This window comes from Lathamus discolor, chromosome 1 (assembly GCF_037157495.1).
Source record: "Lathamus discolor isolate bLatDis1 chromosome 1, bLatDis1.hap1, whole genome shotgun sequence".
Taxonomy (NCBI): domain Eukaryota; kingdom Metazoa; phylum Chordata; class Aves; order Psittaciformes; family Psittacidae; genus Lathamus; species Lathamus discolor.
Genome location: NC_088884.1, coordinates 114,322,605 through 114,349,275, shown reverse-complemented (window position 1 = coordinate 114,349,275; position 26,671 = coordinate 114,322,605). Strand labels below are relative to the sequence as shown.

The following is a 26,671-nucleotide window of genomic DNA, read 5'->3' as shown; positions in this document are numbered from 1 at the left end:
TTTCTTTCTGAATCATTAAATTTTTGTGATTTCTTTTTTGTTGAAAGTATTGATCTGCCCCCTCTTTTTAATTTTTGTTACAGTGCACAGAGGTGCTCATTTTAATTGGCACAGTTTTACATGCATGCGAACTATTTCAGTACAGTATTTCTCCATTTGTGGAGTTCATGGCGCACTCTCCCTCTCACAGTCAAAATATTCGGTAGGTATTCATATTTGGATCAGGATTTTCTCCCTCCTGGTTGCTGGTTTTCTGTGAGTGTGTACATTGGCATCCACATTTATCCTTGCAATTTTTTAGTGAACTTCTCTGAGGACCAGAAATACAAGTTTACTTTTTTGGAAGTGGCTGTTAATGAACACTCTTAAGCTTTCATCATTGCTGGCTACTACTGAAAATCTTTCATCTTTGCTGTATTTCTAAACAATGAAGAATTTGCACTTTTGGGATGTTTTAAGGAGGCTCATGCTAGTTCAGATTCATGGGCATCACCAGTATGATCGGTTCTTTGGGGTTTTCTGCCTTCTTGAGGGGTGTCTGTGTGCACATGTTTTCTGCTAGTTTCTTGTTGACCTCTGCAGGTACCTTCCAACTTCAGTTATTCTTGCAGTCTGTGACTCCAGTGGTATTGCAGCAGTAGGAATGGTATATCAACATCATGTAGTACAATTATACAAGTATATATAGTTATACATACATAGTGACTTTACGGATACACTGAGCGCCAGTTAGGTAATAGCATGAAAACATTATGAAGCTAAACCCAGAGACTAACCACACCACTTTAAATGTAAATATATGCTTTAGAGTAGCTAGTTTTAGAAGGCTGAAAACAGCTATGAATGAAATCAGCTGGGAGAAATAATCTAATAAATCAGAAAAATGAGAATGATAATGGAGAACTCTGAAAGATAACTTCCTGTAGGTAATGATGTGTCTTTTAAAGGTTTAACAAAAGAGAAGTGCATACTGCTTCATGTCTTCTGTTTCTGGGAATGTTCAGTGCAGTTCTTGCAGATTTACATATTAATATTTTTTTACAATTTTTCTTGTCTTTTTTTTTTTATATGGGGCTGTTGGTGTTTAGCAAACATGCAGTAATATGGTTTTGCATCAATATATAAGAGGTTTTTTATTATCTGTGAATATATCTATTACAATGGGTTTTAATAATTATTTGGTAAAAGTTAATGTCTGTCTAAAAGTTGTATACTGTATATCTGGACTTCTGTAATGCCTTTGGCACGGTCCCCCAAAACATCCTTCTCTGTAAATTGAAGACATATGGATTGGATGGGTGGACTGCTTGGTGGATGAGGAATTGGTTTCATGGTCGCATCTTGAGATTAGTGGTCAGTGGCTCAATGTCCAGATGGAGATCAGTGGCAAGTGGTGTCACTCAGTGGTCCATTATCAGACCTGTACTGTTTAATAACTTCATCAATGACATAAGAAAGTGAGATCAAGTGCATTACCATCAAGTTTGTAGACGATTCCAAGCTGCGTGCCTTGACGTGCCTGAGGGACAGAATGCCATTAAGAGGGACCTTAATGCCTTAAGGGCTCAAGAAGTGGGCTCATGTGAGCCTCACAAGGTTCAACAAAGCCAAGTGCAAGGTCCTCCACCTGGGTTGGGGCAGCCCCTGTTATCAGTACAGACTGGGAAATGAAGGGATTGAGAGTATCCCTGAGGAGAAGGACTTGTGGATACTGGGGGATGAAAAGCTGGACATGAGCTGGCAATGTGCATTCACACCCCAGAAAACCAGCCATGTCCTGGCCACCCAAAGAATCATGGCCAGCAGGTCAATAGAGTTGATTCTTCCCCTCTGCTCTGGTGAGACACCACCAGAAGTACTGCTTCCAGCTCTGGAGTTTTCAGCACAGAAAAGATACAGGCCAGTTGGAGTGGTCCAGAGGAGGGCCGCAAAAATGGTCAGAGTGCTGGAGCATCTTTCCTATATGGAAAAGCTCAGAGAATTGAGCTTGTTGAGCCTGTAGAAGAGAAGGGTCCAGAAAGACCTTACTGTAGCCCTTCAGTACTTGAAAGGGGGGTGTAAGAAAGATGAGGACAAACTTTTTAGCAGGGCCTATTGCAACAGGACAAGGGGTATGGTTTTAAATGAAGAGTGGTGATTTGTACTAGATATGAGGACGAAATTTTTTACAGTGAGGGTGGTGATACAATGGAACAGGTTAGTCCATCCCTGTAAAAAAACAGATTGGACAAGGTTCTGAGCAACCTGGCCAACTTGAAGACATCCCTGCTTATTGCAGGGAGACTTGACTAGGTGACTTTTAACTATTCTATGATTATATGATCTGTTCATCTTAGCAATATGCATCAACTGTTTTCCCATTTCACTTAAAATCTCAAATTTCGGCATATTTTTCCTATGAAAGAATGCTTCTTTCTTTTGAAGTCCAAAGTTCCATGGACAGGTTTAGATCAAAACAAATGTACCTTAGTTAGAAAGCTGATCCTTCATGTCTGATGAAATATAGCATAACACAAGAAATGGTCCATCTGGAGATAGACCTTTGAGATTTAAATTATTTAAATCTCTAACTTGAGATTTAAATGTCTACTGTTACTCTGCTTTTGGTGGTGATTTTGCCCTCCAGGTTTGCAAGATACTGTAATTTCTATTATGAATATCAGGTTCTCTTGAGATATTTCTTGGAAAATTATAAATTATTGAAACATGTTTTTAATGTTTATTATTTCTACACCACTGGATCAGTAAATATTTCTGCAAAGATCTATGCCTTTTGAGCTACAGTATGTTTTGCCATCTTTGGTAGCATTCTGGGTGGAAGATTAGAAATGAATGCTTTCATAACTAGATACTAGAATGACCTAATCTGCTTTATGATGAAGTAATAGTGAGTGTCTGTTGAAAGCAAGTGGCATTGGAGCACACCATTATACATGACAATTTTTAATACCTGAAATAATTTAGCTACTATTAATTATTTCAGAGACAAATTTTAAAGCTCTTTCTGAAAACTCGATTAGGTCACTGTTACTTTATGGAGAATATATAGGTGAATTGCATTTTATAAGCCTGTTATTTGCAAGCCAGTAAACTAACTGCCTGGTCCAAGCATCATTCATAGTTGCCGTAAATTTTCTATTTTCTTTACTGATACATAACATAAGAAACACTACACTTGGCTGTTATAAAAACTTCTGTAGTTTGACTTAAATTGCTTGTACAATTGCTGAATTTCAAGCAACAGCAAAAAAAATTCTATCTTTGTTTCTCAAGCAATCTCTGGTAAGAGTCATAAAGTATTTGATAATTGCCTTATTTGGCAAGCACTGATTAATAGCAGATATATTTTTACTTCGCTTTTCCTGTTTTCTTCTAACTGGGGAAGAATGTTCTCTGGAAAAAAAAATCTGATTTGTTTTAATGTGTTAGTTATTGCAACATATAGATTATCTTGTTCTTTAAACAAAGACAATCCTTCGCTATGTATATGGCAGGAGAGATCCACTGCAGCCGTTACTGATTGTATCAGTAACATGTCTAAGGTGGTTTTCAGCAACCTATTTTAAATGGTGTAATTCTGTTCTGTAAATACCTTTTGCAGGTACTGTTGTGTGCCTATTACGAACTACGATACAATTCTGATGGAACACAGTTTTATCAACTATAAATGCTAGTTCAGTGTCATCTCCTCCTTGAGAAATAGGGGTTTTTTCCTAACTTGGAGGGGGGTTGTTGGTTTATTTTGCTTGTATTCTTACAGAACCCATCAGATGCTTGAAAAAACAAAATGCTTTCTTATATCAGTGATCAAATGTCCACATGATTGATTTAGTTCTTCTTTATTTTGTCCTTTCTGTAGAATAGAATTGGGGAAGAGGATGAAACAAAATAAGAGAGTTTGGCAGTTTTCTGTCTTTTGGTTTCTATGCAGGGTAACGACCCATTCTTTCGGTATATTCAGATCAGTGCTATTTCAGTTGCAGTTTGATATATTTCACATCTTGCTGGAAAATTATCAAAATGAATATTAGAAGTTGTTAGCTTCCCCAAACCCTCCCACAGAACTTGGCAAGCATTATTTTAAATTTAAACACTTGTCAACAAGCTACTGTTTAGAAAAGCCATTCATTTGCTGATAACATTTTTATATCAAACCAATATACAATTAGTGTATTCTTGATTCCTGTACATTTCTTCTGACAGCTTATAGTCCTATAGATGAAAAAATGTGTATCTCAAAGGCAAAAACTAAATGATGTTGCTGTATTGTAAATTGGTGCCAGCTTTCTTTTGTTTCTTGATTATTCCAGTCTCACAATAACGTGGTTATTTTCACCGTCTCCTTTTGTTTCTTGTTCTTTCTTTCCTATTTTTTTTTATAACCTTTTTATGTGGGGCATTTGTATTTGCCTTGGAATTATGTGTCTCTTTTTTGCTGTCTCTCATCTGCTTTATGTAGTATTACTTCTATTTGTTCTCTACTACATATTGGTTTTGGGGTTCTTTCAGCTCATATATTCCATCTTCCTCATAGACACTTCTTATCCTATTTCTTAACAAAAAAAAAAAAAAAATTAAAAAAGCCCTGTATTACACTACTATATGTTATGGTATAACTTTTTTTTGTGATATAGTCAAATTTACTCCACAACAAGGACTACAACTAAAACTCTTCTCCCTACCCTAATAAATCACTCTAATGTACACGAAAGAACAGTGGCAACACAAATTCTAGGTTCAGGTCAGAGCAAGACATCTTGATAGATTGGAGCTGAACTTCACAATATTGCTTCTGCATCTTGGGGTTTAAAACAGGAGTTCATATGTGTCTGATATACCTGAAATAATACTACTTCCTCTGTTGTGGAAAAAGTTAGTAGTTATTTGCTGTTAAACATTTTTGTGTGGGAGTATATGCTATCATCAATACATTCTTCATTTCCATCTTGTTTGTAGAATGGAAGTTTTATAAATCTATTAGATGGGGGAAAATGTCAATATCAGAAGAGGTATACAGTGCCTTATTCAATAAAAGTAGTGTTTTAAGAAGATAACTTGGTTTCTTGGTAATTAAACATGGCCAAGAAAAGATTTGTTGCTTAACTAGAAAAGAAAATCAAAATATCAAGCAGAACCCTAATGAGAAGCATACATTTAATTGAATGACAAGTCTTCAGGGAAAAAGGCTGTTTTGTTCATCTTTGGAACTTTTCATAGTTCAACTGCATCATGACCAAAGAGCCTAGCTTGCTACTGCAATACCTCCCCTGAATATTTGGATGCATGAGCAAAATGTTCAAAAATGTCTGGAACTGGGAAGAACAGAGAACAGCAATAGCTACTTTGGGCAAAGTTATCTCATTCTGACTACCCAGTTTATAATTTAACTCCAGAGATCTGAGGAATGTTAAACTCCTGCCCTGAATGTAATTGCAAGTGTGGACAGCCTTACAGGTGTGTAAGTGAGGATATAAATATGCATATACATACACTGGAGCAGTGCTTTATTGCTGCGACAGATGAACACTCAGAATTAAACACGACTTTTTAGTCCCCTAGCTAGCAATATGTGCTTTGGTATTGCTGTAGTGGGCTAGTTACTGATCCACATCCACCTCCCAAAGGAGTAGGAGAAGGGCATCTTCTTGATCTTCCCCTTCTTAACTGAGAGACAAGGCATCTTCAACGTCACTTTCTTTGAGTCTTAGACCATTATTGCAGCCTTTTTCACAGGGCTGTGGTCCTTTGCTGAAATCACAGTAATTTCTTTAATCCAGTATGTGGGCTTAGCACTGGATCTGCAGCTGTTTTGCACAAGAATGTCTGGCCAAAATGCTGCCTCACTGAATGGTACTTTCTCTCCTTATAAGGTTACTTCATTTCTTTCCAAACCACATCATCCTTTTTATACCTGGAAGAATTTACGCCAGAATCCTACTTGTCATCATGTGGCTGTGTTGCACCATGACAATGCAGTTTTTGAAGAAAAGCATGCCTTGCACTATTGAGGAAAGATCTTTGAATTTATATTCTTATAAAAAAAAATGCTAGTAAGCTAAAGACAGATACATTAACCAATTCTCTACATAATTTAAACAAAGAAAACATTCCCCTTTTCATAGCCTTGTTGCAAGTATTTAATTCTGCACTTAAAGGTTTATTGAGTTTTCTGAGCTATATTGAAAAATATGAATAATTGATATTTGAAATTATTACAATTTTTCAGGTAAAGTGTATTTTTTTTTTTTTAACCAAGACTTCCCATAATCTGGAAATAAATACATTCATTTTTTTAATAAAGCACTTCTAAAACAAATTTTGCTATGCAAAAATGCATTGTAAAAGATTAAATCAGAATGTCACCTCATATGGTCTTCCATGCCCCTCTGACACATGCTAATCTGAATTTATTCCTATGATCTCATGATTTTACTAGTCTATAAAAGCAAATTATTATCACTGTACACATTCAGAATAATAGCGCTTAGTCTTTAGGTAATGATTTATCATTTATTTCCCTCTATGTTACACATGCTAATGCGCAAGGTCTTACTGTGCAGTAGAATAGTGTTATTAAAACCCTGTTTATAGGTAGGTAAACTGGGGCACGCAGAGTTTGAGGGCTTTGCTGGCTGGCTGACAGCAAATCAGCTTAAACAAGGGATAGGCTCAGACTGTCTTGATTTTCAGTTGTGATATATATATTATCCCATCAGTTGAATACATTGAATATAGTACACTTGAATTTGAAGTCATGTTGCTAAACAAAACTTCCATGATGGGGTGTGTGTGAAAAAAATCATGCCTTCTGGAAGCGGGAGTTTTTTCTCACTGTGGTGAAGGAAGTCAGGGCTTGGCTATGCAAGGTACTCCACTGAATAATTGGAAAGCTTCATTCTGTTTTGCTGTGAGACTGTAATCTGTATGATAGATGTAACCCATCTACACAGAATAAGTGTCTGATCTTGGACAATGTGTATTTTGAAACTTTATTCACAAAAGACTGTCCAGATTTCCTTGGTGCGCTGGCCACAGGCCTTTGAAGACAAAGGGGTTGCTTTATTCATTTCAATAGTTTTTCAATAAGCTATTTTATGGTCACTTCTCTTATACCTGTGATTTGCCCTCGGTGACTCGAACCAACCTTATCAACCAAAAATCTTGTTCTTGCTGCAGTAACTATTGTGGAAGTGAAGTGATAACATTTATGCTCCCCTGGGTCAGTGAATGCCAGCTCAGGTCTGCCTCACTTAAAGCTGGTGCTGCCATCAAGGGCTCTTCAGAAAGTCTGTTTTCAACTGCCTCAGATTTGCTTGGAATTTGGCAGCAGTATTATGCATCTTAATCATTTGAGTCTGCTTAGGAAAATATTTCTGGAGAAAGAGCTAAGCAAGTTATCATTCCATCTTTGCTCTCCTTGTTCATTTGGCTGTGTGATCCCAGGATGCTTTTTCTGACACCTCTGAGTTGAGAAAAATGTATTTATACTAGACCTCTCTGTGACTTGTGGGTTTCTGTGAGCAGGCTCGGTGCTTGTAAAAGGCATTAAGTGTGGCGCTTTACTCTTGCCTTCGGAGAATATTGTCTTTGCTGCTTACATTGTTGGATTTGGGGATTTATTTTATTTTATTTTATTTTTTTCCAGGAGTCTTATACTCATTTCCGGTGTCAGTTATTGCCTCCCTTTTTCTTAGCTCAGTCATTAACCATGATTTCTGAACTAATTTTCCATCAGCATCAGAGTTGTGTAGCACTGTAACTTGAAGATGTTACTCAGTTCATGTTGTGCTCCTCCTTCCTGATAGCAAAAACAAAACATGAGATTTATTCATTTCTCTCATTGGAGATTGCCTTTCTTTTACTTCCTCTGAACCCCACCATGGTTATGCATTTCTGGTTTGCCTTTTTTAAGAATCATTTCACAAAATACTGGGGTTTGGATAAAGGTAAGTAGGAGACAAATATTACATCTTTCCTCTTCTAATTGTTTGAATTAATGATTGACCTGCCACTATCCATCTTTATCTTCAGTTCTGACACTTTTTATTTTGGCCATGTCAGTGACGTATTATGGCATTTCCTTTTCTTTCTCATGAGGATGTCAGAAGGGTATGGCCATCCATTCAAGTTTCTGACAAACTGCTGAATTGGGCGTCAAACTGTGCTTGAAACATTGAGAAGGTTGAAAGTTTGGAGTGAAAAGTTTTGTATGCTGCAAATATGGGGGGAAAACTAAATCCAGGAGGGAGCTTAATGTGGCGGTTCTGCAGGAGTTTAATCTCTTCACTGGTGTAAGGGCTCTTGGCAATAAGTTAAACCCGTGAAAAATGTACATACATACATACAGACGCATTGGCTAACACTGGCTGGAATACACCATTTTTCAAGAAAAAATTAGCTATTTAGCTATTAGCTTTTTTTCTATGGAAAGGATCTAAATTATAATTTTCTTATAATGCTTTCTCCATTTGTGTCTTTTCTCCCTGCCTCTTAATTGGTCTGTATGCTGCGGGCATATTAAGCAGAATGAATCTTATGGATTATCCTGTAAACCTGAATTTGGAGAGGTAAGGTCTTTCTGCTCTTGAATTCATAATTCATGTAGTTCAATTCTTATTGTTAATTCACTTACTTGTCAGTCTGCCATCAGAGCATAGAAAAAGCAGGTCCATGAGCCTTCTCCCTGCACGTGCGTTCTACATCTCTTTCATGATACAGGGAAGAAACAAAGAATACTGGGAATTAAATTATGGCTGTGCAAGTCTGAAGAAAGTTTCATATGCCATCCGCATCTCTAAATTAATAGATGGCAATAATTGCAAAGGAGGTTGCTGAAGTTCTAATTGGTATTTCTACAACCGTCCGTTGAGGTAGGCAAAGGACATTATTTTCCTGCTGCTGCCACATAAAGGTCATTTGCAAGAGCCACTGACTCGAGAAGTAGTGTCATCACTAATGGAAAGAACAAAGAAACTGATACTAAAGCATATATTTAATAGCTTTTTTCCAATTCTGTAGGCAGCTGAGATTTCATTATTTATTCTCAACTTCTGAATCTCCAATAGCATTTATAGAGGTGATTATAGATATAATGATTTTCAAAAACAAAGCTTAATGCAGAGTGGACATATTTGCAGATGCTGATTTTTCCGACAAAGTAACATGTGAACTTTTCAGGCAAGTTTCAGTATTTGCTTGTAGCAAGACCCTGTAAAGAACAAAACACTAGTTAATGAGATCTGTGTTTCATTTCTCTGTATGTATATGGCACCCCGTGGATCAAAATATTTGATATATTATTAAACATATAAAACTGACAGTAGTAGTCAAGCTACTGAGCTTGAATTATAAAACACCCGCTTATCTCTATACAGCTCTAAGTCTGTAGTAGGATAAACCCTTAGGAGAATGTTTCATCTTCAACAGAACAGACAATTTAATTTCAGTCTTGTATGATATATTTTCCTACCCATGGAGTACCAAAATGCTTTACAAAACAATCAAATAAATAGCAAAGCGAATATATGGACAAACAGGAACTTGTATCATGCGCAGGAAAGCTAAATGGCCGTTTCACTCAAAGTGTATTAAATTCTTCTTTCTTAATGTTTCAGTGAAAATAGAAAACTCATGGATTTTACTTTTGTTAGGTTGACTTTGAGCTATTCCTTCTTACTACAGCACAGAGTGGTTTTGAATTTTTCTGAGAGTTTGAAACTTAAAGATACAAGGAACAGAAATCAAAAGGTTAATAGCTTGATAGATGGCTATACTGCAATACAGTGCTAGAATTATTCACAGCAACTATTAACAGTTAAAAATATGCAATAAGTAAAATCATAAAAATCTTCACTATGTTCACCAGTAGAAAAAAAAAAGGACTGCATCAATGAGACTGCACTGTCTGCCATTATTTACCCTCAGCTCTTTCTTCAGACTCTGGAAGTTTTCTGTGTAATTTTTAATGCCCTTAAGGAGTAACTGGATATTCACCTTGCATTTAGAGAAAGCAAAAGGGAAGCATGGTACTTGAAGCAGTACAAGTAGGAGTGCTGTTGACTGAGATACAGATATGGTCAGGAATCATCATACTTAAGAGACTGGTAGCAATGAAATACACTGAAAGGGAAGTGAGACCAACCTGACATGTATTCATGCAGATGTAGGCACAGTAAGTTGGGGGAAAAAGTCATAAACTCATGCAGATTTGCTAGACATGGTAGTAACTTCAGAAGAACAGGTTGTTACCCTTATATGAAGAATGTGCAACAAACTGTACCAGAAGAAAACCCTGCTTCTAGCAGATGATGATCATTGAGAACTGCAAGCTTACAAGTGCAGCTCTCCAAGTTGATCGCCTGCAGATGGGCAACACAGTGCTGTCTGTGGACTTTTATTGCTGTGATGCAGATGATGCTATGAGACAGCAGAAATACACAAGCCTATCTTGAAAATCAGTGAACTGGCATGAATTCCTCAATTTAAGAAAAAATGTTGTTCTCAATATGCCATCCTCAGGGGAAAAGATACTGTTTGGTAAATTAATAGAACAAATAAACTTGGCACACTTACCACACAAATACTTTTTACCAGTATTTTTGAAGCACTCTTTGGTCCAAAGGAACTCATATCAGTTAAGAGCCTGGTTCAGTGACATTCAGGTTCAGGTGTCACCCAAAATACAGAGCTTGTTTATTACTGAACTTTTGTGCCTGTGTAACAGGTGAAATGATTTTTTATTTTTTTTGATACCTTGGTTAATGAGGGACCTAAGCCAAACCTTGCATTAAAGTTACCGAATTCCATGTTTTTAATTTGAAACCACACAAACCAGAATATTTTTTTATGTGGTTGTGTTATGGTACCTTAAACTAGTCCCTCTGTTGGCAAAGCATATGCAGCACACCATAGGGGAAAAAAAACCCAACAAATCACTAAAGCAGTATATTGCTGATCTGTATCTGTATTTCAAATATAGATTTCCACTCTCCTTTTGAAATACAGCACACGTGAAATAAGAAACATTGCTAGCACTATATTGCTTTATTTAGCACTGACCTTAGTGTAACACCCCATATAGCAGAGCTGTAGTCATCTGCGCTGTTGTGTTTTCATTGCCATTCAGTATCTGATGGGCAGTTGTATAGCAGTCCTAAAATGGTGGTGGAAAAATGATCTAAGTCTCATATAAAATTTCAGATGGAATAACTTTCCTGTGCCTGAGGCTGTCTGTGGTGATGTGCACGGTTTGTCTAGAAGTCATTGTGACCATTTTTACAAAGGTTTATTGGAAATGAAGAAATGTAAATTGACCCCAGGGATTAAAGGTTAAAACAAATAGAAATATATTAATAAAGTAATTTTATTAAGGAGCTTCTATCCAACTGCAGGATCTCCATGTAATGAGCTAACCACCTGTACTTTTAAAATAGATATAAGAAAAAATGAGACCTTTGCAAGGAAGCATAGTATCTCACCTGAGAAATGTGCAGTGTTATACTCCTAATGTTGTCAAGTAGTATCACTTACTCTGCTTGTCACTATTTAAAATGTTTCAAAAGCTACTGCTGCTCACATACAGAATAAGGATGTGAAAATAAACTAGTTAATTATAAAACAGGATTTAATCTACATTGGCACCAGTAAAGGTAGCCTGCTTCTAGGAAAGGTCTTGTGAATTTATACAGCTTGCCTTTAAATTCCGAAATTGGAACTCATGATTTTAGGTGCCCAACTAAAGTACCCGGAGATGGATGCTGAAGTGTCTCATGCCTTTCACAATACCCACTCTGTTCTGTAACATCATGACTCAGTTTGAAATCTTAAATCCTACTGAGTCAATAAAAAAACTAAATGCCACTGTCCAGGGCTATATATATATTTGTAGCAACTTTCTCTCTTCTGGAAATGTTTCTCTTCTGTACACAAGTTCTAAGCTGTGCCAGCCTGATTTATGTTTTTTACAATTTCTGCAAGTACTTTCAATGGCCTAAACTGTGGTGACAACATCTATTTCTATTTCATGCTATATCATATATGAATACAGACTGTTATTTAAGGAAAACCAGAAATTTCAGTAACTAAATGTGTATTATTGCTTTGGACACTGTTTGCTGTCAATATTGATAGTTTTGTAATAAATTGGCAGTCTGCAGATTGAGTTTTCATAATGGGCATCAACCAGACACCATTGTGTGGTAAGAGAAGCCAAACAGCAATTTCAAGTTGTAGGAATAAAATATGAGTTAAAATGTGGTCATGCCGGTGATATACTGAGTCATAGTGCAGACAGGATGTGCCATTTCTGAACCAGTCTTAAGGGGGGAAGAAAAGGCTTTTTCTTTCTTTATACACTACCTACTGAGTTCATGGTAATATGAACTGCTCTGCAGGATAAATTACTATAAAACCAGTTTCACTACATTAATTTTTAAAATGTTTATTGTTCATTTCTGAAACGAAGTACAAGTCTTAGATTACATCTCAGCCTTTCTATACTGGTATTCAGATCCTGGCATATAGCTTTTATAGCATTACGGTTGTATCAATCAATGATGTATTTTTAAAAGCATTTAATACATCAGTTCTTTATTTTTCATCAATTTCAGTAATTTCCTGGAGCGCTAAATGTGTAAGCAGCTCAGCAGTAACAGTAGCACTAAACAGTAACTAATACTGCATAAGGGGTCAGATTAGCTGGCATTATTCCTTCTTGTTTCTGAGTTTCCTAAATATTTTATGTGTTTCAACTTTGTAATGTTTGCATTAATATGTCTCCAGTATTCTATATTGCATTCTATATGAAACTGTACTCTTCTTCCAGGATGTTCAGTGAATTTTAAGTAGGTAGGGAATATTACAGTATTTTCATCTGTTAGATTAAGGTGAAGAGTTTGTGCTGTTTTGTTTTGCTTTGTTTTTTAAATCATGAAAATAAGATGAATCAGCATTTTTTTTAATATATGGGCTTGGGATGAAAAATCCTGAATTATTAAAGACAGGCACCATTGAGGCTTTTGTGACCCTTCCTGACATCCCTAGGTTCAGAAATGGAACCAGCTTGCCTCTGGCTTTTGTGCATCATCATAATAAATTTGGTTTCTAATAACAGCAAGTATAGAAGACTGGAACTTTCTGTTGTCTTATTAGAGAAACAAAGCCAGTGGCAGATAAAATCTCTGCAAATGCAAGCTCTCACCTTCAATAATTTAATAGCAGGAATAGTTTGAAAACAGCTCCACAAAAAATAGGATCCCTGCAGACTTTCCACCTGCTTGTACTTGTAATTTTGTTTACGAAACTTGTTGCCAGTATTATATAGGAGTTACTTTTCAGCACAAATGGTACTGTAATTTTAAGTGAAACAATTACTGAAATTTAGAAGACATGCGTATCTAAAGCCTCTAACCAGAATGAGGGGAAGTATATGTCAATAGTAACTGAAAATGGATGCTAGCTAGCAAACATAGTAACAAAAAATATGCTACAATAGCCAGGTAACTAATTTGGTATCAAGCACTCCTTTATTATCTATGCTAGTGTGATTAATCACTACCAGTTTTAAGTCACTGTTAACGAAGTAAAAATCTAATCACACCTTTTAATTTATACTAATGTTCTTTACACATCCCTGGCAGTGTTCAAGGCCAAGTAGGACAGAGCCTTGGGTGACATGGTGTAGTGTGTGAGGCATCCCCCCCCCATGGCAAGGGGATTTGAACTGGATGATCTTGGGGTCCTTTCCAACCCTAAGTATTTTATGATTCTATAAAGGACAGATCCAGTTGTAGTTATTTTACTGCACTGTAGTTCTTTTCTGCATGTGAAAAGTACCACACCAATGGATTTTCAATGGCCAAAATAAGCTTTTCCAAAAAATCACAAATAGAAAAAAGGCGCAGAAAATTAAGGAAGCCAAAACCTGAACTTTGTAAGCTTTAGCACCTCCTTTTTGTAATTATTCTTTCAGTTCCTGTGGATATAATGAAGGAAAAAGCCCAATAGAGGCTGCTTTTTGGCTGCTTTTTTACTTTTTCTTTCTTTTCTCTCTCTCACTCTCTCTCTCTTTTTTTTTTTTTTTTTTAATACAGAAAGAAATCACATTGGTTGAAAATCAATACTTATCACTGCTGGATTCAAATGACTGATTTCTTGTAGTGAACTGTACATTCTTAATCATGAGTCTAAATGCCTTGCTGCCAAAAGCATACACAAGATGGGCACTGTGCAGCTTGACACGAGTTGCGTTTTAGGATTTGCAAATGACTGTACACTTAAGAGAGAAGGTGTCCTCTTGCAATTATTCTTCCTGATTACAATAAGCACTGTCTACCAGGTAGAGAACAGAATCTTTCTTCTGTGTGCTGGCATGTTATTTCCATAAACTATTCATTGCTTGCTTGCCATTATATTAACATGAGTTCAGGATTCAGTGGAGTCAGAGCAGAGTGACACTTTAATGTTTTTTTTTAAGTCTATGTCCTGTTAACTGGGTTAGAAAACAAGCGTATATTCTTTCTTTAAATGCATGGCAGTGTAAACCCATATCATAGTGTCAAATTACTCCCTGTTAACTCATGACATGCTCATTAATTTTTTAGTGTATGCATCCCATGACGTCACTGGAAATATGTTTCATTGAGTATGGCATCTCATCTTTTTAAAATAGATTGGTTTGGAGGTGGTATTTTTTCCCAAAATTTATCGAATTAATAAAAAACTGAGATAACATTTTAATGTTCTAATTGAGTGCTCTGAACACTCAATTATATTCTAAAAAATTGCAACCTGGTAAGGTTATTTCCTATTAAATTCTCCAGTGATTTCTGTTATCTGTGAAGTAATTCTTACCATGTTATTAAGGAAGGCATAGATGATGTGTGGTCTTCAGCTAGTATATACACAGGTGTGCTTTTGTTGCCATGAAAGAATGGTGTTAGTTTACAGTAACTACAGGGGTGCTCTAGTGTCATACAAAATACTTTGCACTAAACTGCTGCTGCCTCTGTAGAAGTGCACGAAATAGTACAAATACAAGGGAAAAGGTTGTATTTCATAGTGTTAGAAAAGATGTTATGTGAACCACACAACAGCACTGGTGCACACTGTGTTGCATGTAGTATAGAATGAAGTAAAGCAATCAAAATACTCAGACAAGTATTGACAATTAGCTGTGTAAACTGAGTATTCCCTCTGTGCCCTGTAAGTAAAAAGTTACCACATATTGTTTCTTGGCAGAAATTTGTGTTTCACCCCATACACATAATGTCACCTGCTGAACTGCTTATTGTTTTACCTGGATAGCTGGGAGGGGATGGGGAACTGGAGATTTTTAACTTGGGGTTTTTTTCCTCTCAGATATGTAATAGGATGTGTATACATGTATTTACATATACATGCATATCTAATACCTAAGCAACTGAAATATACCCATCACTGTTGCAGGGGTCCAACGTTTGTTGTTGAAAGCAAACCATAAATCAAACAATTTTCTTTTTGGATGATATTATTTGCAGCATAGCAGCCTGCATATTTTTAGCCACAGAATACCCACAGAAGTAGTTGACCAAGAAGGTTTCTTTTCTCTTTGACAATGTGAATGCAGTTCTGAATGCCTTTTTTTTTCGTGGCTGTGGATAAGATGCTGTAAGCAAAAGGGAATGTGAAAGGCAGAAGCTAAAATAAAACATCAGAAACAGTGGAAATCTTGACTGCATTATTAGCAGTCTGCCAATACCCTTGAACATAATTACGCTACTGAAAAATACTTGGTGTGCTTCATTGGTCACTAGATAATCACTAAGAAAAATTAGTGGCAAAAAAAATAACAAATTTATTTCCCCCCACACACACACTTTTCTTATCTGTTTATGGGTTATGCTTATGCTTCCAGGTGCTTCACACTTATAAGAGCTGAAAGCGGTTGTTGTATTAAGATGTCACATGGTGCATTTGCTAGACCAATGCAGCAGTGGCAAAATGTTGGTTGGAAGTATGTGTAAGTAATGCACGGTATTCTCTTCCAGCGGAGTAGAATGCCAGGCACCCTTCATTAACTACTTAGTCTTTGGCACTTTGCTGTAGTGGGGACCTCAGGACTGGGAAACAGTGTAGTCTTTGTGATAGGAACCCTCAGACAGTGAAATGATTTCTTTTGACCTACTCTCTTTCCAGTGTACATCTACTGTAGCCTTTTTCTGTGTTTCTCAAACCTTTTTGCTGGAGTGTTTTCAGAAAACAAATAGTACTTCTCCATCCTAAGCAAATGGCTTTGGAGAGAGAGTAAAAATTACTCTCTGATCTAGCATTATGCAATCTAAATGCATAGTTAGGCCATTAAAGACCTGCAGCTAATGAAACAGTCTTGTTACTCTCTTTTCATGAGATCTAGGGTCAGCTCACTCAGGGGATTATCTCTGATGCACACTCAAGAGCCCAGGTTTTGTAGTACTCTACATCCTGTAGCACAGTCCTCTAAATAATGGCATCTATTAGCATTTTGATCTGACCCTAGGGGCTCCCTACTGCTATTTCCTTGTACCTGTCTCCAGACACTGTGACATTCCGTGCTATCACACATCCTCCAACCTCTCTGCCTTCTGCACATTATCTCAGCCCATACTAATGTCTCCAGAAGCTTTTGCCTTTGAGGTTTCATTTTGCAGCACCTAGTGCAATGCTTTAATCTTTTACTTGGTTCTCACATGTGTCACCCTAGGAACCTGACCATCAAACACCCATTTTGCTTCTACTGCACGCTCCCAGCTCCGCTTCCCTCCTCTTCCACCCCATGTCAGCAGGCAGGTGTGAAAGCCCTGGCTCTAACCCAGGTGCCCAGCGAACAACAGCTCAGTTGGGGTGGTGCCAGCCTGGGGGCACTTGCATTAGTGAGAGGAGCGCACAACTTAGAACAACTTAGGAGGGAAAGTTGCTGTGCAACACTGTTGTAACCACCCCAGTGCAGGCTTCTGCACTTTGTGGTAAGTACTAGGTAGCTAGTGCGTGTCACTTTGACACTTAATGTTGGTAGGAGCAAGTGATCAGATGGTTGACAAGATGCGTCTGAGGACCCAGGACTTAGTTAATTTCTAGTGGTAGCCTGTTCAGGCTGCACTGCACAATCAGTGGCTCAAACAGCCAAGTCTGCAGGGGGCAGGAGGCATGCTGAACTGTACTGGTCATCTGCTGCAGGAAAAAGCACCATATGAGCAGTGCCTGAACTGGTGCCAGTCTGCTGGGCTATTGCTCCTAACTCTTGTCATTGGCTTGGTGGATGACTTTGGATAAATCTCTTAATCTGTATAGCTTTGCTTTCTCTCTGTGTGAAATCTGGGTAATGCTATCAAATTGCTTTGAAAGCACTCTAAGATCTAGTCATAAGTAGATGATTTAAGAGTTAGGTCTTACTACTACATCATTAATTTGCTTTCCTATCAGCTGTTACATCTAACTTGGGGGCTCACTTTGTTCTCTGCTACTTAGAAGTTAGTTGCTTTACTGGTGTCTTGCATTTGTGTGGCTCTAACTTTGGATGTCAGTGCATACCCAGTATCTGAATTTAAATACGTGCTCACTGACCTTACTTTTTGGAATAAACTTTCTTCTATTATTTGTTGCCTGCCTAAGGAAATTTTAAAAACTCTAGTTATTAAAGTTGCTAATTTTCACTGTGAAATAGAGCAAGGGAATACAGAAATACTACGTTTTTCAGTGTCGTCTTGAATTTGAAAATATGCCTGCGTTAGTGTTTTTGCGAACTCTGTCCTGCAAGGTGATGAACAATCTTGTCCTGATGGTTTCAAATGAACTGTTCACCTGTTTAAGTGTTAATGAGGTAAATATGTGCTTTGTTGGATTAGTTTCTGCTGGACAAAGCCTATTAAAAATTAGATCTTTTGCTATACTGGGATGAAATTCATTTCATACTGAAGATAATGACTAAAGTCACCGGGGGCTATACTTAAACCCTTGCAAAATGATACATTCAACTTGTATCTATCCAACCTTTTGTAATATAGATGATATCAGGGTATTTTGGGGGGAGAGGAGGAGGAAGAGATTTTTTTTCTTTTTTTTGGAAGGACTGTTATTGTCCAGAATTACCAAAGAACATGCTTAGGAACTTTTGTTTTTCCATTAGCTCACGTGAATCTGGACCCTTACCTTAGAAGCCTGATTTTAGCCTAAAACTAGTTTTTACATCTCATGGAAAAATAGAGGTCTGTAGCACAACTGCTGACACATCCTTAACTATAGCATTGCTTCTCGGTGCTGCTATAATACAGTACATATTTCTTTGTGAAAGAACTGAAAGCTGCAATAATAAAGCTTAACTTTATGGTATCGAAATTTGCTGTGTTTGTACCTCCAGGGAGAAAAACAATTAGAGAAAGACAATCTACCTAAATAGGCTGGGAAACTGAATTGCTCTGTCTATGCTTCATTACCCTCCCTCTTTCTCATCTTACACTTTCCACAAATAGCATGATTATGTTTACCTGACATCTTCATGCTTCCCTGCTGAGCAGGCTGAGGAAGCCTTGCAGCTGAGATCAGCAGTGCTTTCTGTGGAGAATGACTTAGAATTTTTTTTTTTTCTCTTGTTTTTTCTTTTTTTTAGGGCCCACTTCTGAAGCCATTTCAGTGAGGAGCTTCAGAGTGTCCGCAGACTCAGGTAGGGAGAAAAATACATGAAATGCTAATGGGCTTATTTAAAAAATTACCCTTGGCAATAACAAGTACTAGCTTCTTGGCTGACATTATCATAGAATAATTAGGGTTGGAAAGGATCTCGAGATCATCAAGTTCCAACCCCCCTACCATGGGCATTGACGCCTCACACTAAACCGTGTCACCCAAGGCTCTGTTCAGCCTGGCCTTGAGCACCGCCAGGGATGGAGCATTTACCACATCCTTGGGCAACCCATTCCAGTGCCTCACCACCCTCACAGTAAAGAACTTCTTCCTTATACCTAACCTAAACTTCCCTTGTTTAAGTTTGTACCCATTACCCCTTGTCCTATCACTACAGACCCTGATGAAGAGTCCTTCTCCAGCGTCCTTGTAGGCCCTCTTCAGATATTGGAAGGCTGCTGTGGGGGTATAAGTACAATATCTAGGGACTGGAAACATGTATTATCTGTCATCTTCTTTCCAAATCAGTTATATATTGTATTGGGGAAACAGGCATCTTTTCTCTCTGAAACCATTCTTTAATATAGCAAAAAAAGTCACATCAGTTTCTGGTTCAAAAGCTTAAAAAAAATAAAGCAGGAGTAGTGTTCACTACTGACGTTAGCTGTGTGGGGTGGTGGTGTGCTCTGTCTTATGTTATTGTGTTGATACATCATTAGTTACTCGAATAGAAAGGCGTGATCTGAGATACTAAACACAAACTTGGTGATCTTCATAACTGGTAGAAAGCCTGACAGATTTTTCTGGAATGTGCCTCTGAGTACTGAAACAGTAGCCCCTTGGAGTGGCACTGAAATAAAATGCCTTTTTATGGATAAAAGCATTATTATAAAGAAACAAGATCTGGAATAAAACATGCAGTGAAAGTTACCAAATCATACCCGAATTTATGATTCGGGAGAACTGAATCGTAAATCCAGAACAGCAAAAAGACTTGTGAAATATACAGGCTGCCCTTACAAGGAACATGTATTTTATTTTTTTGAATTCTCAGTTAACGGAGAAGAATTCAGCACTTCCTTGTTCTGAGTTGCCAAGTTATAAATCTGAATAATTAAACTACAGATAATTGGACACAATCCCTCAAATTAGAAACCAATATTACATGTGAGAATTAATGACGTTTCATTATGTGTTACTGTCTACATTAATAAGCTATGACTGTATTAGTCTTAGTGGCAGCAATTACAAGGCTCTTGTAGCCCCTGGGATCTTGCTTTAAATCTTGTTTTAATCTAATGCTCTAAGAGCTGCAGAATAGCTGAACTTGAATTCATCTGAATGTTAGTTTGAAGTATTCGGCAGTACACAGTACTCGGTCAAATCATCATGAAATTTGTAGATGCCTGCATATCTACGTATGAACTTGGAGCCTACATAATATAGGCTTAATATCAGTTGCATAAACCCTGCTACTACATTTAGCTTCCTAATATTTGGAAAGTCATTGGTTGCTTTTCTGTCTTTACATCTTACACCGAACATGACCTGAACCTGCTCTTCAGGTGCCAAAAGCTTCTCTTGATCTTAGAGTCCCAAATAACTGGAAATTAAGCTTTGTTCCACATTTTACAAAATATCATCAAACAGAGATCGTGGAGTTAATAGGCACCCTGGTTTTCCTGCCCTTTCACTTACTTTTTTTCTCTTGCTTGTTACAGTTTTTGCTTGTTACAGTTAAAGACACTTCACTAATACACTAACTAGGAAGCTATCCTGAACTTTCCTTAAAACATGTTAAATTGAAATCTGCAGGGTTTTTTCAAATGAGTTGCATTGTCCTGGATCCCACCTAAGCCAGGCTAGTTCAGAATTATTAGCCTGATATATGCAGAGTTCCATTTCTGACTGCCTGCTTCTTCATCTCAAAGCTAAAACCTCCCGTGAAGTTACAGTAAGTTGCTGATATTACTGGCCAACAAACCTGGATCTGTTAGCAGTCCTGCATTAATCATTTTGGGTTTCACATTATTATTGGAGAAGTGTGCATAGACAGGCAGATACCTTACAAATTCATACCTTAAAGGACACTGGAATTCATGTTCATGATTTGTTTTAAGATAAATACTGCAGGACATAGGCAGAAAGCACTGGTCATCTTCTTTGGTAAGTCGTGGGAAATGGGCGAGGTGCCTGAGGATTGGCGGATGGCAAAGGTCACACCAATCTATAAGAAGGGCAAGAAGGAGGACCCGGGTAATTATAGACCGGTCAGCCTTACCTCCATCCCTGGAAAGATGATGGAACAACTTATTCTTGACTCCATCACTAGGCATATCAAGGATGAGGGGGTCATTAAGAACAGCCAACATGGTTTTATGAGGGGGAAGTCATGTATGACCAACCTTATAGCCTTCTATGAGGAAGTGACTAGGTGGAGGGATGATGGTAGAGCAGTAGATGTGGTTTTTCTTGATTTCAGTAAGGCATTTGATACTGTCTCCCACAGCATCCTCATAGATAAGCTGAGGAAGTGTGGGCTTGACGATCAAGTAGTGAGGTGGATCGAGAACTGGTTGAAAGGAAGAAGGCAGAGAGTTGTGGTCAATGGCGCAGAATCTAGCTGGAGGTCTGTGACTAGTGGAGTTCCTCAGGGGTCGGTGCTGGGACCGGTGCTGTTTAATATTTTCATCAATGACCTGGATGAGGGAACTGAGTGCACCCTCAGCAAGTTTGCTGATGACACAAAACTGGGAGGAGTGGCTGACACACCAGAGGACTGTGCTGCCATTCAGCGAGACCTGGACAGGCTGGAGAGTTGGGCGGGGAGAAACTTGATGAAATTTAACAAGGGCAAGTGTAGAGTCTTGCATCTGGGGAAGAACAACCCCATGTACCAGTACAGGTTGGGGGTTGACCTGCTGGAAAGTAGTGAAGGGGAAAGGGACCTGGGGGTCCTGGTGGATAGGAGGATGACCATGAGCCAGCAATGTGCTCTTGTGGCCAAGAAGGCAAATGGCATCTTAGGGTGCATTAGAAAGGGAGTGGTTAGTAGGTCAAGAGAGGTTCTCCTCCCCCTCTACTCAGCCTTGGTGAGGCCGCATCTGGAATATTGCGTCCAGTTCTGGGCCCCTCTGTTCAAGAAGGACAGGGAATTGCTTGAAGGAGTCCAGCGCAGAGCCACAAAGATGATTAAGGGAGTGGAACATCTCCCTTATGAGGAGAGGCTGAGGGAGCTGGGTCTCTTTAGCTTGCAAAAGAGGAGACTGAGGGGTGACCTCATCAATGTTTACAAATATGTGAAGGGTAGGTGTCAGGATGTTGGAGCTAGGCTTTTTTCAGTGATATCCAGTGATAGGACAAGGGGCAATGGGTGTAAACTGGAACATAGGAAGTTCCACATTAACATCAGGAAGAACTTCTTTACTGTAAGAGTGACAGAGCACTGGAACAGGCTGCCCAGGGGGGTTGTGGAGTCTCCTACACTGGAGATATTCAAGGCCCGCCTGGACAAGTTCCTGTGTGATGTACTGTAGGTTACCCTGCTCTTGCAGGGGGGTTGGACTAGATGATCTTTTTAGGTCCCTTCCAACCCTTGGGATTCTGTGATTCTGTGACCTCAGACAATAATAATGACAGCATGGTTCCCACCCCTGCAAACTCATAACATAAGGAAAGATGTCTCAACAGACCTGGAAATATCAGTGAGATAGTTACAATTCATTTCATGTGCAATGACCAAAGCCAGGCTATTGACCCCCTGCGTGTGTTACACGAAGGATGTGAAGGGTAGCTATGGCAATACAATAAACTAATGTCACACAACTTGATCTCATTCAGTACCAATACCTGGAGGTCTATATATTTTATATTACACTGATCTAGGCTCAGATCCTTCAGTCATTCATTCAAGTAAGGGCTTTAACAGAACAGAGTATTATTGCATTTTACATTTTAATTTGTATAAATGTGTGACTTGTACAAAGAGTGCTTAATATATTTCTATAAACAATACAAAACAATGTAAGGGTCCAGACTGTCAGCTCTGATTTGTATGTCTGTGGCTTCTCTATTAGTGCTGCTATAAACAATAATAGCCAGTTGTGTTTTAAAAGGGTTTTCATGCCAGCTAGCATTACCTGGAACACAGTGACTCTTTGGACTTATGCCCTGTCTCCTGTCCACATATTTTACCTCCTAATGCCAAGAAGGTATTGATAGGAGCCAGCACTGTCATTCACAGATTACCTTCGATCTTGGAAACAAGCCACTTACAGGGTCTTGTTAGCCTTTCCTTTGCTTTGCTTCCAGTGCAGTGCAGGTTTGCCAAGTCAGTGTGGTCTTACATTTTTATTTTTATTTTCTCTGGTGAAGGTTGTTTCAAAAATGATGACATTTCTATCATGGAATTTCACAGCATTGAACTTGCTGAAGCTTCATATTATCCAGTGAAAATTAGTGTTTAGAAATGCTCTGAAGTCAAATACAGACTGCAGCAAATGGAGTTCACTTGTGAGACTTAACAAACGTGGATATCTTGACTAGGAACAGAGTCATCAGCTGAAGGTCTAGACCTTAAAGTGGGAGAGTAAGAACTGTGCAGAGGTATGACCTAGCTCTGAAACAACGACCTTTAGAACTATAAACCACCTGGACATCTTTGTGGGGTGCTTTGCTGACCCAGTTAGTCCTGACAGAAGGCAGCACTGATGTAACTCTGCTGCTTTTAGAAACCAAGCTGACACTTCTGTGTAGTGAAGTTCTCTGCCAAGTGGCTGTATCAGGTCATTCAGAACTAGCTCACAGATTTCTACACTGCAGAACATTTCAACGTGCTAGGCGTACCTGGAGAGTCCTTCCTGAAGGAATGCGCCTATGCGTGAAACCAGGGATTAGTTAGGTGCACTAAACATTTCCTGGTTTTCTATTGCTATTAAAGAAAACTGGAGGGGCGGGGGGAACAAGCAAAAAAACCGAGACACACCTTGCCAACCTTATTGTTTGAGAACTAGCAATAAACAAGTCCATTATTAATACCGCAATCAAAACCTCTTCTGCAGTAAATATATTGGGTCAGAAGTGATGGGTGTGAGCCTGCCTAGTTCCACTGATTAACATAAAAGTGTGGTGATTTACACCTGCATTGACTCAGCATGCTTGCCCTTGTAAGTAGCCTGTGATAAAATAGACAAATAAATAAAATAAAGGCAAAAATCCTGTACTGTATCGAGATTGCTTGAATAATTCATTATAGCTGTGGGGATAGAAGTAAATACAAAGAAAATGCTTTGCCTTTTGAAATACTAGCTAAAGCAAAGTCTTTATTTTTTTCCAGGCTGGGGTAGCTCATATTTTCTTGCTACATGCTCTTCAAGAACTTATAAAAGTGAGCAACTCTTCAGGGTCTCACTTATTTACGTGGTGAAGCTGACATAGTGCTATAGGTGTAAACGCTGTTTGCATCTTCTAGCACTGAAACAAATGTGGCTATGCAGCATATAAAACTGCAGTTCATTTATTAGAGTCAGAGAACAGCTCTTTGCTATTAAGCCCCGTCCGGCTTCTTAATGATGGCTCGCTGTTGTCAAGTTGCTCAGCTTTCCGTAGGGCTGTGATAGAGCTGCACTTCAGCTGTGTCACAGATGTGGCTCTTGCACCTGAATTATTTGGTATTCAGTAGTTGGCTGTTAAGCACCATGTAGACTTAATGCTAAATGGCTACTGTTTATTGAAAAGTAAAATGGAGAGGGGTTCAAATAAGAAAATTATCAGGCTGTGTTTTTGTGCACCCCATTTTTAGAGACAAATGGCTCCGCTAAATAGAAAACCGATCATCTGTATGGCACTGCCACTTTCAGTAGGTGAGAAAAACCATCTATTAAGAAACAGAAATGTTAATTTATGTCCTTGTAAAATCCATTAAAAAGATTAATATAATACCACTTCAAGCATTTGAGGTTTGGAGACGGGTGTTTTTTGCATTCTTTGCATGCCTGAAATGTTGGTTAGTTTATTTGTGGTGGGTTTTTATGTGGGTTGTTTTGGTTTGTGTTTTTTGTTGGTTTTTGTGTGTGTGTGTTCTTTTTTGTTTGTTTGTTTTTTGGTTGATTATTTGTTTTCCTCACAAAATACGTATTTTCATAGTGAAATCTACAGTACTTGATATTGTCACTGTAAAACTCATAAAAAAATATCCCACCCTGACCATGCCAACTCATTGGCTCTAGCATGTAAAGAAAGATGAAGACAAGCTTTATTGATGAGATTCTCTAATTATTTTTTGAGGTATTTAGAAGATCTCTGTTTACATTTATGGGTGTCATTAATTACTTCCCAGTTCTGCAGGAGTGAAGCGTAGCCAATGTCAGACTGTGCCAATGTCAGATTGCACCAAAGTCACTAGAAACAAACATACAGTAGTTTTTTTAGTGATACTTAACATGTGGCTTAAAAACCATACGCAGCTTCAACGCCAAGCAAGTGACTTGGAGCACTGCTGTTTGACCAGCTTCCTTTTTTCTGCCTTCCTTTCGGGGGAAGGAATTCAGATGCTGTAAGCACGAACAGATGCATAGGGCCTGCCTCACCCTTTCAAGCAGTTACAGAAATGATAGGATAAAAGAAAACATCGTCTTCCCAGTAAGTGGGAGAGAAGATGCTTTTTGTCAGTTGCATCACACATTACCACAAATGAAGTTCAGAGCAAGATGCTGGGATTTCTTTGTATTTGTTTGTGACTGTATTTTCCACCAGCAGTTCTTATATAGGAATCTGCTTTTTAAGAAATAAAATGGAATTCTCTTTAAATACTGTTAGCTTTAAAGGTAGTGTGCAAAACAGTGTTAATGTGACCCTCTTACAAGTGCAGGCCTTTATTCTGTTACACTTTTGTGTCATACTTACATGCAAAATAGCAGTGTGCAAAGAAGTCTAAACTGGTATAATTTCCATATCAAAGCATGAAAAAGAGGATATGAAAACATAGAGTTTAAGAGCTGCCACACTGGTTTAGGCCACCATCTTGTATCTGAAAATGTCAGAATTAAATGCTTAGAGAAACAATCTAATAACGCAAGGAGGTAATGGAGCTTCCCTTGTTGGGTATTTTAACAAAGGAAGATTTACTGAGCTCCTGAAGTAGAGGTTACATTTGGAAGAACATGTTTAAAAGCCACTAATCTATGTTTCATAACTACTAATTAATTTGCCATCTTGATTTTTTCTCATGGCTTTTTGGCTATCAAAATATTTTGTGACAGTGGAGTCAACAGTTTAATTATGGACTGTATGAGAAAAAGTTGCTTTGAATTTATTTGAATGACCTCCACTTGTAGCATTATGAACAAGCAAAAGACCTTCTCCAACTATCATTTACAAATCTGCATACTTCTATCTTAATAGTCATCCTGATTAAAATGTTTTAGACTGCTTTGACTTATTTCAGATGGAGGTGGATGAATAGCTATGATCATCTGCATGGTCTTTATTGTGCCTTTTCTGAATAAAGACATAAAATACGCAAATTAAGTAAGGCAGGGGTACCTGCACGGTACACTTGTCTGTACTCCTCCTAGTCTCCAAGGTGAGCAAAAGCCCTGCAGCCAGTGTGCTGAGTTAGGGCTAGCTAGGCTGCTGAGCCTTGCTAATATCATCATGCAGCCTTCAGGTTTGGGGTGGGTTCTCATGACTGGGTGCGGTGTGCACAGAACTGCTCTCACATTTTTGGCTGCCTTCAGTAGCCTTTGTTGCTGTAGGCTGAGGTTATCCTTCATCGGGTAAGTTATAAGGGCAGAATGCTGGGAGAGTTTCCTGTGTGAAGGTGGTTTAAAAGCAGTGAGATAAAAGTCCTTATGCTTAGGCACTTCAGCCAGGACTGTTGAGTCTAACAGGAAACTATTCCAGGCAGCTTCTCTGACTCTAATGGTGGTTTCCTTCTTTATGGTTGTAAAGGTAGTACACTTAAATAATGTATGTGAAATTTCAGCTGTGTTTAAATTAGAGAATTCCACTAACTTGACTTTGGATGGGATTTATCTGA

General features: G+C 38.3%; 1 long non-coding RNA gene across 2 annotated transcripts in view; it reads left to right on the top strand.

Moving 5' to 3' along the window:
- Positions 1-24,463, top strand: part of LOC136007319 (uncharacterized) — a 31,632-nt gene extending 7,169 nt beyond the window's left edge. Inside the window, exons 4-5 of one of the 2 annotated variants that reach the window (XR_010609618.1) lie at positions 18,620-18,673; positions 24,434-24,463. This is a non-coding gene — a long non-coding RNA (uncharacterized LOC136007319). Of the gene's footprint in view, positions 1-18,619; positions 18,674-19,030; positions 19,101-24,433 lie in introns of those variants that run through there. The other variant, XR_010609619.1, reaches the window with a different exon arrangement.
- The last annotated feature ends 2,208 nt before the right edge of the window (positions 24,464-26,671 follow it).